Source organism: Myotis daubentonii, chromosome 9 (genome assembly GCF_963259705.1).
Source record: "Myotis daubentonii chromosome 9, mMyoDau2.1, whole genome shotgun sequence".
NCBI lineage: Eukaryota > Metazoa > Chordata > Mammalia > Chiroptera > Vespertilionidae > Myotis > Myotis daubentonii.
In genome coordinates, this window is record NC_081848.1 from 23,877,305 (window position 1) to 23,889,987 (window position 12,683).

Consider the following 12,683-nt stretch of genomic DNA (forward strand, 5'->3'; position numbering starts at 1 on the left):
CCATGTCCAATACAAAGACATGAAAACAATAAGAAGCTCTCTTACAGTGGGGCCACTCAAATCCATAGGAAACTGTCCATTTGTTGTGACACTTGCTACCACAGAAGTATGAACAAAGGGTCATGTGAACTAAGTGGTGACTAGCTCTGGTGCAAGCACGGAAGGCTCCACAGTAGAAGTGACATCTCAGCTGGATTTAGAAAAACACACTGTAGTTCACCAGAAAGTAGAAGAGCACACAGGAGCTCTTCACTGAATAGACGGGAGGGAAAGGACACTCCAGAGAGAGGAAGCAACAGGTCAAGTGCTTTGGTCTAGCTGGCTCCACACAGCTCTCAAGGAGCGCCTGAGCTTTCAGATCCGAAGGCGGGCTTGGTAGGAGGGGCGTGTGAGAAGAGAATTTTGCCCACTTTAAAGCCAGTAGGCAGCCCCTCACTTTGCTTATAGGAAGGCCCAGCCCCGGCAGCAGTCCAGGATGTGAATGTGAAAGAGGCACTACACGGTTGGAAAAAGAACATTCAGGTCAGGATCAGGCTGTCGGCTTCGTGACCCAGGCTCTGCTACCCACTCACCGCGTGACCTTGACTAAGTTAATCACCCTCTCTAGGCTTCCGGTTCCTCATTTGCAAACGAGGAGAATAATACCCACCTCCGAGTGTTGCAAGATACAAGCAAAATCATCAATACGGTGCCTGACACAGACGTGCTCAGCTACGTCAGCCACTGGTATTACTGTGAGACCGGCGCCTTCAGGAAGTTACTCTCTCTCCCCAAGCCTTCTTTCCTCACCTACAAGTTGAGAACACCGTAGCAGTGTTTGCCCTGCATGCACCAGGAATTAATTGTGAAGCTACCATTGTGATGTAAGCTATAAAGTTCTTTTAAACCTGAGTTATAAATAAGAGTAGAGAAGAGATCGTCAAAACTACAGTTTTAAAATATACTGTCTATTAGTTGTAAGCCATTTTCACTCTCATCACCTCATTTAACTTCTCCTGACAACAAACTTATAAGGTAGGTGTCATGTTTATGTTCATTTCACATGTGATGAAAGGGAGAGTCAGAGGAGTGAGCCTCGTTAGCTTAATAGATGTTCTCTGAGCAGGTTCTGTGCATGGAGCCATGAACGAGAGAGGATCCTGGGAGTTATGGCTGAGCAGAGGGAACAGATGTGATGTGCATGTTGGCAGCCCCAGGCTCTGTCCCATTCACTCTCTCCAGGCTCATATGTATCCTGACGAGCCCACATTTCTTACCTCCAGCCCAGCCCTCTCTAGACACAAGGATCACCCTCGTCTACCTCTCTCCTAGTTCTTCTAATAGAAACCTCAGGTCCAAAGTTAAGCTCTTCTCTACCTCTGCTCCACCGCCTTCCAGCCTTAGTCAGCAGCAGCTCTATTCTCCCATTCCCCTGTCTCTCATACCCCACAACTGAACAGGAATCTTTTTAATCTCCTTTGGAATAAATATCCAGGATCTGACCACTTCTATCCACCTCCAGCACTGTCCCCGCCTGGCTCACTACCTGGGCACCCTCTCTCACCTTGATCATTACCTGGGCCTCCATTTTCCGCAATGACCTCCCCAGTCTATTCTCTACACAGCAGCCAGTGTGATCCCGAGAGAGGCCATCTGCTTCTCACAACCCATGAGTGGCTTCCCGTTTCTTTCGCGTGAAGACCGAAGTCCATAAATGCCTGCAAAGCCCTATACAATCAGTCCCCTTCCAACGGAGAGGATATAGCTATTCTATTGATTGCTTATTGTCTGTCTGAGCACAAGCTTGGCAAGGGGTCATTTATTGGCACATAGTGGGCACTTTATAAACATGTATTCAATGCCTAAAATGATTATACAAGAGTTTCACTGCATAGTGGTAAGTGCTATGAACAAGATGCACTACTGTAAGAGTAAATCCGTGGAAAGAGAACTCCAGCTGGATCTCACAGCTTCAAACACAGAGCTTGCTCCAGGAAGACAGTGTGCAATGCAGTGCCTGGCACAGAGTAGGCACTTTCACGTGCTAACTGAACTGGAATCTGAGGTGATTTCAGACAACTGGGAAATCCTCCCATCGCGCGCTCTCTCTCTAAAAATATATTTTATTGATTTTTTTACATAGAGAAAGGGAGAGGGATAGAGAGTTAGAAACATCGATGAGAGAGAAACATTGATCAGCTGCCTCCTGCACACTCCCTGCTGGGGATGTAACCGCAACCAAGGTACATGCCCTTGACTGGAATCAAACCTGGGACCCTTCAGTGACGCTCTATCCACTGAGCCAAACCGGTTGCAGGGGTGGGCAAACTTTTTGACTCGAGGGCCACAATGGGTTCTTAAACTGGACCGGAGGGCCGGAACAAAAGCATGGATGGAGTGTTTGTGTGAACTAATATAAATTCAAAGTAAACATCATTACATAAAAGGGTACGGTCTTTTTTTTTTTTTAGTTTTATTCATTTCAAACGGGCCGGATTCGGCCTGCGGGCCATAGTTTGCCCACGGCTGGTAGGGTCTCCCCTCGCTCTCTTTCAGAGACTGCCCAGCTCTCTCTCTTTCTCTCTTGCCCCCCCCCACCTACTCCCCCCCCCCTTGTGCCCTTGCACACACACCCCACACCCTGCTTCCAGGGCCTAAAGAATAAAAAGACAAGTCATCTGGACACAGCCAGTTCAAACTGGCTCTGCTAGAGACAAGATGTCTTGGCTGGGACCCTCTCCCCTAAGCCTCACTGCGGGAGGGAGAGGCCAGACCTCCTGGATCCACTGGAGGACGCCTGGTGCCAGCCGGAGAGGAGGAGGAAAGAGCCCCACGGGAAGGAAAGGGCGGTAAACAGGCAAGTACCAGTCCCCCACCCCCACCCCCACCCCCCACCCCGTAGGTAGGCAGAGACGAGCGTAGAGAACCTGGGGAGAGGTTGCCCTCTGCCGGTGAACCTCTAACACCAGCTCGCGGTGGAAGAGCGCGGAGATATTGTGCAAAGAAGGCCTCGACTAAATTGTAACATCTTGGAGGCGGGACATCACAAAAAAAGGGGCGGGGGCATGGGTCTAGGTGAGGTTGGGCCTCTTGGGCTCAAGGAAGAACCCGGTCACGCTGAGATGGGCCGGCAGACTGAGCCTGACGCCACCGTACGGTCCATTCACCGGCCTCCGGCTCCGAGTTCACGGTCCCGGCACCTTCGCCCGCTCCGGCCTCCCCTGGCTTGACTGCAGGGACCAGCCGCACCCCCAGGGGGACGCCCAGGTGTGGGCCCCGCAGCCTGTTCTCGGTGTAAATTACTGAGTGACCCTCCCTGGTTAGCACCGCCCAGCCCTTCCCAGCCGGGCGGGGCGAGACCTCCGGGGTCCAGGCGCCCACCCCCGGGTGGGGACCCGAGAGGGCGAGAGGAGCCGGACCAGAGCCCCGCGCCGGCCTCCGCGGGGCAGCCGCCCTTCCCAGGGCGGGATCAGGGCGCACGGGGTGCTCCCGGGGTTCGGGGCTGCGCAGGGGTATGGGGACTCGGGTAGAGGAGGCCGCCCTTTTCTGGGAGGCGTCGGGGCTTCCTTCCAGGCCCGAGGAAGGGAAGACCCCGCGCCCAGAGCGGGAGCGCGAGGCGGGACCCGTGGGAAGGACCGGCAGTCCCTCCGGCCTCCGCGGGCTTCTCCAGGCACATTCTCTCCTCCTCCTCCTCCTCCTCCTCCTCCTCCTCCTCCTCCTCCTCCTCCTCCTCCTCCTCCTCCTCCTCCTCCAACTCCTCCTCCTCCTCCTCCTCCTCCTCCTCCTCCTCCTCCTCTCCCCCCCCCCCCCCCCCCAGCGGCCCCGCTCCCATAGAGAATCTCCCCGCCGCGCCGTCGTGGGGCTGGGCCTGGTCGAAGGAGGTGCGGGTTGCCTTGCGTATAGGCCCGATACATAGACTTTTTTTTCTGCAATCGGAGCTGCAGGATCGCCAGTTTTCAGGACTGAGCCCCGCTCAGTCTCCAGGGTCTGAAGAGGGTAGGAACGTGGGTAAAGTGTATCCTCCTGGGGACCTGTGCGTCCCCGCGGTGGGGCGGGGGGAGCGGGGGGCTGTGCGTCAGGCATCAGCACCCCCTTTCTGCGCGGGAGGAATCGGCTGAGCGCAGCCGCCGAGACCCTGGGCCGGCGAGTTCACCTGGCCGCCTCCCTGGGGACCTCGGGCCTGGGTGCAACCACCCCACCGGCGGGCAGGCGCAATGCAGTCCACGAGGAGGGGCGGCTTTCTCCCCTACCTGTCCCAGGGGAGGACAAACGGTCCCTGGTCACGTTCCCGCACTCCTGCCTGACATTTCACAAAACTGTCCTTGGAGGTTGGCCGTGGCGGGCTGGGCTGGAGGAGGTCCCCTGGGCGGGGGGGGGAGCAGACTGCCCACTCCCAAGCCGGCAACCCAGGCAGCGCCTGGACAGCCAGCCCTTCCCAAACAAAGCCCCTTTGTCCTCCAACCCCCTCCCCTAAACACACACACACACACCATGGTCCTGGTGCTGTCCCTGCACACTCAGGGCTCCCTGGAGCCAAAGACAGCCGGGAGCCGCACTGGCTGGAGGTCAGCTAAGCGCCCTTCCCAGTAGCTGGGAGGGAGTGCAGGGGAAGGGCACCTTCCTGTGCTCTGAGCAGGTGCCAGCCCTGAACTGCCTGACAGCTGGTCCAGAGCAACCATTACCCGCAGTGAGGTGTGTGCCTGGTGAAGGTCCCATGATTGGTAAATGGCAGAGGGGGTCTCAAGCCCAGCGCTGTTTTAGAGAAATTACAGATGCATATGTACATACCATGGAGACATGAACACATGTTTTCTCTCCATTGCCCAGGGTTGAGGATTAAAGACACTTTGACACGGTTCCTTTTCTAGACCATCCAAAGCTTGGCTGGCATTTGCTTGACTCCAGTTTTCCCACATGCCCTAGTAAATAACATTTTCCCACCTCCTCCTTCTCCCCCACATCCTTAGTTGCATGTTAACACTTAGGGCCACAGGATGACTGGGGGGCCCTGACTTATATGGCCCTTGCCTCATCATTTGGTTCAGAGTGGACAGTGCCTTCTACTTGGGTGTGCCTCCAGAATCAATCTCTCTCTCTCTCTCTCTCTCTCTCTCTCTCTCTCTCTCTCTCTCTCTCACACACACACACACACACACACACACACACACACACCAGGCTGGGCTCTGGCTTGCCAGCCCTCCCTTAATGCACTGCCAGAACCTGGGAGGACCTGTGCCCTCCCCTCTGCTCTGCAGAAAGTCAGGGCCTCAGGGTGCAGTGGATAATGGTCACCCCCCCCCCCCCGCCCAGTGAACTATTGGCAGCTTCCATAGTTGTCCACACAGGCTAGAGCCAGTCCCAGACCAACAATGATTGCCAAGTGCACAGGCTGTGGGGTCACTATGGGACCACAGACCAAAAGTACAGACTGAATGGTTCCTTGGGGGTGCTGGTTATTTAGGGGGTGGGGAGGCAAAAAATGAGACATTTGTACTCACAGCTCCATACATTACAATATTCTCTCACCCCTCCCCTTTCCTGCACTCCTCCTCTATTTGCATTGGCTGTGACCACTTCTTCCTGCCAAAGACTCAGGACAGGTGGGAGGTTTAACCTATTTGAGGGAGGCCTGTATGCTATATAGGTACCAAGAATCATCAAATCAATTGAGTTAACTAAACAAAAATAAAATGCCCAGGACTGGGGTAACTGGTCGATGCAAAATTCGTAAGCCCTGATGGACCCTGAATGTTTGGATCAACCAAAGGCAAAGCCAGGGCAATATTCATACAACTCGCAGACCTCAGTAACCTTGAGGCAGGAGGGTCAGGTGAAAAGTGTGGTCTCCAGCCTGGCTTAGAGTCCTGGTTCTTACACCAGCTGTTACTCAACATCTCTGAACTTCAGATTCACCCTCCATAAACAGAAGAAATCACCACTATTTGTCTTGACAGGGTTGTTGTGAAGAGTAAATGAAATAACATATTTGAAAGTTCCTGATGCATAAGGAACTTGTGATTCTTGGTGAAAATTGTATTAGAAATAAAGTGAACAGTGATTCCTGTCATCACATGTCAACACCTCTGGAAAGACAATCCGTCAGAGGTCGTTGGGCACCTCCAGCAGAGTCAGGAGATATTTAGACCGGAGAAAGGGAGGTAGATTGAGGACTAAGGGTTCGGGGACTGATCTGCCTTTTGGTTTCTCAGTTTGGGTGCAGATGGAGGAAGCATGGTTCTGTCAGCATGAATATGTTTTAGTGACATTTTAAAAACTGTCCCCTAGTCCCTGACCAGGTAGATCAGTTGGCTAGAGGATCTTTCCGATACGCCAAGGTTGTAAGTTCGATCCCCAGTCAGGACACACACAAGGAGCAACCAATGAATGCATAAATAAGTGGAACAACAAATCGATGCTTCTCTGTGTCCCTTCTCTCTCTCTCTCTCTCTCTCTCTTTCTCTCTCTCTCTCTCTCATCTTTATCCCACGCTCCCTCTCAAAATCAGTTTTTAAAATGCCCCCATTTCTAATAAATGTACCCAACTCTAGTTTCCTCCTTTCTCCCTTCACTCCTTTCTTCTTCCCTCCCCTGTTTCTTCCCATAGTCATGGTATCTCAAGTAGTCCTTTTGAATCTCAGTTTCATCATCTGAAAAGCTTATAATTGGAGTAATTTATAGGGTTGTGATAAGGATTAAATGAGATAAACATATTCAATACATTAGTCCTATTTTCCTTAAGTCATCTCATCTTTTCCTCTTCCCTGTGGACTTCCAATTCTCCCTGCGTCTCCTTCCTCCTGTTCTCCACAGAGACTGAAGGCGAGGCTGGATCAGGCCCAGACCTGTGGAATGGGTGTGGGGAATGTGCGGTTCTTTGATTCATTTCTCCCTCTTTGGACACCAACCCTTGAAGGTGACTGCTGTGATGATTGGCTCTTAACATCTTTCGGCTGATAATACCCCACCACTGGCCTCTATGAGTGAATAGCTCTTGAATTACTTACTTTAAGGAACTCCTCATTGGGTGTGTGATCACACTTTGAATCCTAGAGCAAATAAACTCAATACTGTAAGCTGATTCCCTTTGCGGCCATGCCTGAACTCAACAACATTAAAAATGTACCAGCCTGAGCTGAGGGCTCCTTGGGCAGGCCATAGAGTGGACTCACTGTCCATCTAGCTCTTTGTTCGAGCTTAGAGATCTGGCTTCTCCTGAGGGCTGCCTGGGAGTCAGGGCCCCGCACGGTCTAGCATTCTTCAGAAAAGCCCCTCCTGGGCCAGAGCTAGGCTGGCTGCCTTTACGCAGAAGCCATCCCTCCCCCTGCAATGCTGCCTCCCTCAACACTTCCATCTGGATGGATCGCTTGGCCCATTTGTTTATATGGCAACTATTGACTGTGATGCCTGCTGGGTCACGGGGCTTTGGTAATAAAGGTCCAGACCCCTCCCCCTATTCCAGACAACTCTGAAGGGTTACCCCAGCTCCAAAGCTCTCAGGGGCCTGCTGAGCTCTTTGTTCTGACTGTATCACAGCCCGCCCTCTGCTTTGCCTAGTGCTGTGTCTTTCGCTTCCCCCACAGGTGCTGCCCCTGAGCCGTCCTTATTAACTTCCTTCATGTCCATCTCATCCCAGAGTCTGCTTCTGAGCCTGATCTACAGCATGGAGCAGCCTGGAAAGTGGACTGAGACACACCTGTGGTAAAATCCTGGCTCTAGCATGTAGTGGTTGAGCGACTTTGAGCAAGTTATTTAACCTCTCTAAGTCTCACTTTTCATCTGGGAGAAAAATATTATTGTGAGGATTAAATGGGTCTCTATATAGTGTGTAACTACCTGGGCCACTGAAGCAGCTCAGCCAATGGCAGTCATGCAGCAAGAGAAACCAAAACACTGCCTCCTGGGGTTGCTGTGAACATTGAATCAAGTAATGCATGCAAATTGATTGACATAGTCCTTCGTAAATATTACTGCATTTGCAGAAAAGGATGCGCTAATTATATGGGGAGATAAAACCTGGGTACAAATAACCCCAATCCTACACAGGCATCACATGCCAGGCTCCTGTCACATGTCAGGCTCTCTATATGATCATAAAATCTCTGAGTAGAAAAGAATCCTGGAATTCTCCTAGCTCAACCTTCTACCCAGTGAGGACATTCCTTCTTGAATGTTTGTTTATTCCAACAATTATTTATTAACCCTGCTCTGTGCCAGGAAGTGTAGTGAATGGAAATGCTGACAGAGATGATTACGATGCCGTCCAGTGCCGAGGCAAACACAGGGGTGGTTTCTGCACAGCGTAATATCTTCAGAAGAGAGAGACACATTTTCCCCGCATTGAGTGGGGTGAGTTATTTCACTGTCGGCCACCTCTGGTATGTATTCTCTGTGTACCGACTTGTATTTTGAGTGGCAGTCCTTGGGTTCTTTTCCTTCTTGCTCTATATCCTGCAGCCAGCTATCTGCACATCCACTTACCCATCTCTGCTCAAGCTGACCCTGGTCCAGGAAGGTGGGCTTCCTGCAGGCTCTTTGAGGGCAGCAGCTGGATCTAACTCATCACCGGGGCCCCAGCTCCTAGAGCAACCAAAAGAAGAAAAAGAAAACAACAATCCCAAAACGCATCCCATTATGTGTGGGTTCAAAAAAAAAATGACAAAGATGCCTTTAATTCAAGTTTGTTATAAACAATGGCAGCAGAGAAAATGACCAGCATAAGCTTCCTCAAGCTTCACACGCAACCCTGCGTTTTTAATAGGCAGGGTTTTTAATAAGTGGGTGAAACCAGTTTTTGAAAACCCCGGAAGAGTTCACTTTGAGTTCACTACAGCCAAGTAGTTCAGGAGCCAATCGATGGTTCCTACACACAGCCGTTCTATGGCTTCTGAAGATTACCTTTAGAGATGTTTCCTCTACCATGAGCTTCACACAAAACTAGCGGGGAGAGTGTTATTTTAAATGGTAAACCTAAGTTCTGTATCACAACTGAGAAAGCTCTTGACTTCTCCTCTTGAGAAACAGGGCAGGATGACCCACCAGAGAGAGCACCAGCCTCCTGAATGGGGCCCCTTCCTCCCAGCCCCGCTCTCCTGCTGAGGAGCAAGGCCCGTTCCCCACAGGTATTGGGGGGCAGGAGCAATTTGCATAAAGAGACTGAGATTTGCTTCATTGCCTTCTGTTTGCCTTTAACCATAAGTCAGATCCTTCCTCCTCATTCTCTTCCTCCTTGTTTGAAAATGTTATCACTTATTCATCTGTATTGTTTCTCTGCATGACTGCAATTGTAGTTCATATAAAACACAGCTAAGGAATCTTTTATTTAGCAATTTATCGTATTTGTGTTGCTACAAGATATTCATACAATGGGAAAGGGGAGAGACTCTGTTTAATCAGCTGTAAGGAGAGGGCTATACAATTCACCGAGACTTTCCTCTGGAGGGAAATACAGGAAGTCGGAAGAAAAAGAAACACTGATGGGGAAAGGCAGAGCTTTACAATTGGCAGAGGGAGGAATGGTTCCAGGAACTTCAGAGACAACGGGGACCTCTCTTGGGGGAGTTGGGGAGGATTTGTCTACTCTTGGGACAGAGGGATAAACTCTTTGACTAAGATACTCACTCAAGGGAAAGAATATGTGTGTGATGAGTGGTAGGGATAAAATAGTTTTCAGGGATAAGATCTGCTTACATTTTTCAGTAATTTAAATAAATCAGCCCAGCCAATGTGGTTCAGTGGTTGAGCATCGACCTGTGAAACAAGAGGTCAGGGCACATGCCCAGGTTGCTGGCTAAATCACCAGCAGGGAGCGTGCAGGAGGCAGCCGATCTATGTTCCTCTCTGATCGATGTTTCTATCTCTCTATTCCTCTTGCTCTAAAAAAAAAAAAATCAATAAAAAACATACTTTAAAAAAAAATCAAAATAGATCCTGGAGTTTCTTTACTGACTGGCTGCATTTTTGTTACATTCAAAACATTTCCTCCCCCAGTGGGGGGTGGGTGGACATAGTTTCTCATTATTGAACAGTTGATTTGGGGTTTTTTTTTTTGCTCTTTTCACTGACTTAGTTAAACTCAACCACCTAACTTTGATTTTTTTACTCATCCTTCTTAAAAAAACAAAACAAAAAAACAAAGGCAATATCATGCCCTTACATAATGTTAGCATTTGGAGAAATGCCTGAACAATGTCTAACTTCTCACAGTGAGTCATTCATTCCTTATGTAAATGTGCTAGAGACAGATGTGTGTGAATCGGCTTGGAGGCAAAGCCCTGGGAAGGGCAGAGCCAACACTTCTCTGGGCAGGAACATGGCTCAGGGGCTGTGGCATGTGAGCATCTGTAGCAGCATCACAGCTTCCCCCCGCAGCCTGCCAGGGGAGCCCGGGAGCAGGCGGGTGCTCGCACACTGCTGCATCACGGAGGTGGCTTAGAAAGCTCTGTCTCTGTGCCCAGCAAAGGGCTACGCACTTTTCATCCACCTTCTCGTTCTTCACAACTCAACAGTAACTGGTAATAAATGAATAATTCTCCAGGGTCACATTGTCCTGGGACTGTGTAAGCAAACAAGGACACTGATGAGCTGATGGATCAGAGAGTCAACTTGACCCTGAGTTCCTTGAGTATAGGTTCTTCAGCTGACTCAATTTTATCTCTGCAGAGCGACACACTAAAAAACTAAATAGACAGTTTCTGGACCGTGGCTCAACGGGCCTCAAGGTTGAAGGGACCAAGAGAGATTGGGTTACTGATAGAGCAAGGAAAATTGCAAGGTACAAAATCACCCTTAAACGGTTGTGGCCATCAGGCTGCGGCTGACAGCATGACAACATCGGGTATGGGGACAGAGGAGCTGACATCTAATGAAGCTCGGATATTCAGACGCCCTGGAGGCCTCCCCACTGTGATAAGGCCTCCACATAGTGGCTCATCTGGCCTGAGCCCTTCTACGTGCAATGTTTCTCCAGGCAGCCTAGGAGAGCAGCCCGGGAGCCTTCAGTTGCTCCTCCGAAGCCTTTGGACCCCTCGCTGAGTGTCTCTGTAAAAGCTTACTGCTGGGCTCTTCCTGTCCTCAGTCTCCAACACAGTCCCGTCCATCACCATCACGTCCCAAGCTGGTACGGCTCGGGTACTGCTGTAAGCCCCGACTGGCGGGCTCAGGAAGAACACCAGGCCTTCCCAGTGTGCAAACACATCTGAAGGGGGGATAATTGTAGATGAAAAGAATGGCCAGTGCTGCAAGCTTCAAGTGAAGCTGATTTTTCTCATGATGTAGATGGACTTGACAAACTTCAAAGGAAGCAGCCAGTTTAGCTCCAAGTTCCTCGCTGACTTGAATCCCCTTCCTGGGGTGTCATGCCAACAGCCAGACATCAGGTACTATGAGTTTGGGGCTGGTGTCTGCGATGCCCAGTGACCATCTGCACGCTGTTGTGCACATTGGTCACTCCTCTCTGCTGATCTAGATGAAGTTGCTCTCAAACATGGGAATGCACTTGAACATGGCAAACTCGCCCTTGCACAGTTAGTTACCCCTGAGCTTTCCCATGGAACCACGGAACGTGTGCAGCACGTGGCTGCCCTTGGTGCTGCCCTGCGATACCACCCTGTGGCTGCCCACCTCTTTCTTTTGTTTTATTTTTTTTAAATATGTTTTTATTGATTTCAGAGAGAGGGATAAAAATATCAATGATGAGAGAGAATCTTTGATCAGCTGCCTCCTGCACGCCCCCACTAGGAATCAAGCCTGCAACCTAGGCATATGCCCTGACCAGAATGGAACTGGTGACCTCCTAGTTCATGGGTCAATGCTCAACCACTGAACCACATCAGCCAGGCCCACCTCTGTCTTTCATTAAGACCACTGCACACTCTCTCCTGAGCCAAAGCTCACCCCTACCTCTCCACTCTTCCTTCCCAACTGCCTTTAAGCTTTTGCTGTCCATTGTGACCTGCAGGGGTCACACACAGCACCATGTCCACATTCCTACCACCACTCCTGCAGGAAACAACAAGGTTCTCCTGCAAACAGGAACACAGAGAGTATAAGGCCTATTTTTTAAGAGAAGTAAAAAAGGCAAAATATCTGTGGTTCAGCTATAGTCCACTGACAAATGTGAAAGGGTTTTATTAATCACTAGAGGCCCGGTGCACAAAAATTTGTGCACTCGGGGGGGAGGGGGGGTCCCTCAGCCCGGCCTGTGCCCTCTCGCAGTCTGGGACCCCTCGGGAGATAACGACCTGCTGGCTTAGGCCTGCTCCTGGGTGGCAGAGGGCAGGCCTAATCCCTGGGTGCAGCCCCTGGTCAGGCTCAGAGCAGGGCCGATTGGGGAGTTGGGGCACCGCCCACTGTCATGCACAGAGCAGGGCGGATTGGGAGGTTGCAATGCTACCCTCAGTCACACTCACAGTAGGGTCGATTGGGGGATTGGGGCATCGCCCCCTGTCACACTCAAGGCAGGGTCGATGGGGAGGTTGCGGCGCCACCCCCTGTCATGCACAGCGCAGGGCCAATCAGGGGGTTGGGGCGCTGCCCCCTGTCACGCACAGAGCTGGGCCGATCAGGGGGTTGGGGAGCTCCCCCCTGTCACGCACAGAGCAGGGCAGATCAGGGGGTTGGGGCGCCGCCCTCTATCACCCACAGAGTAGGGCCGATCAGGGGGTTGGGGCGCCGCCACTGTCACACTCAGGGCAGGGCCGATGGGG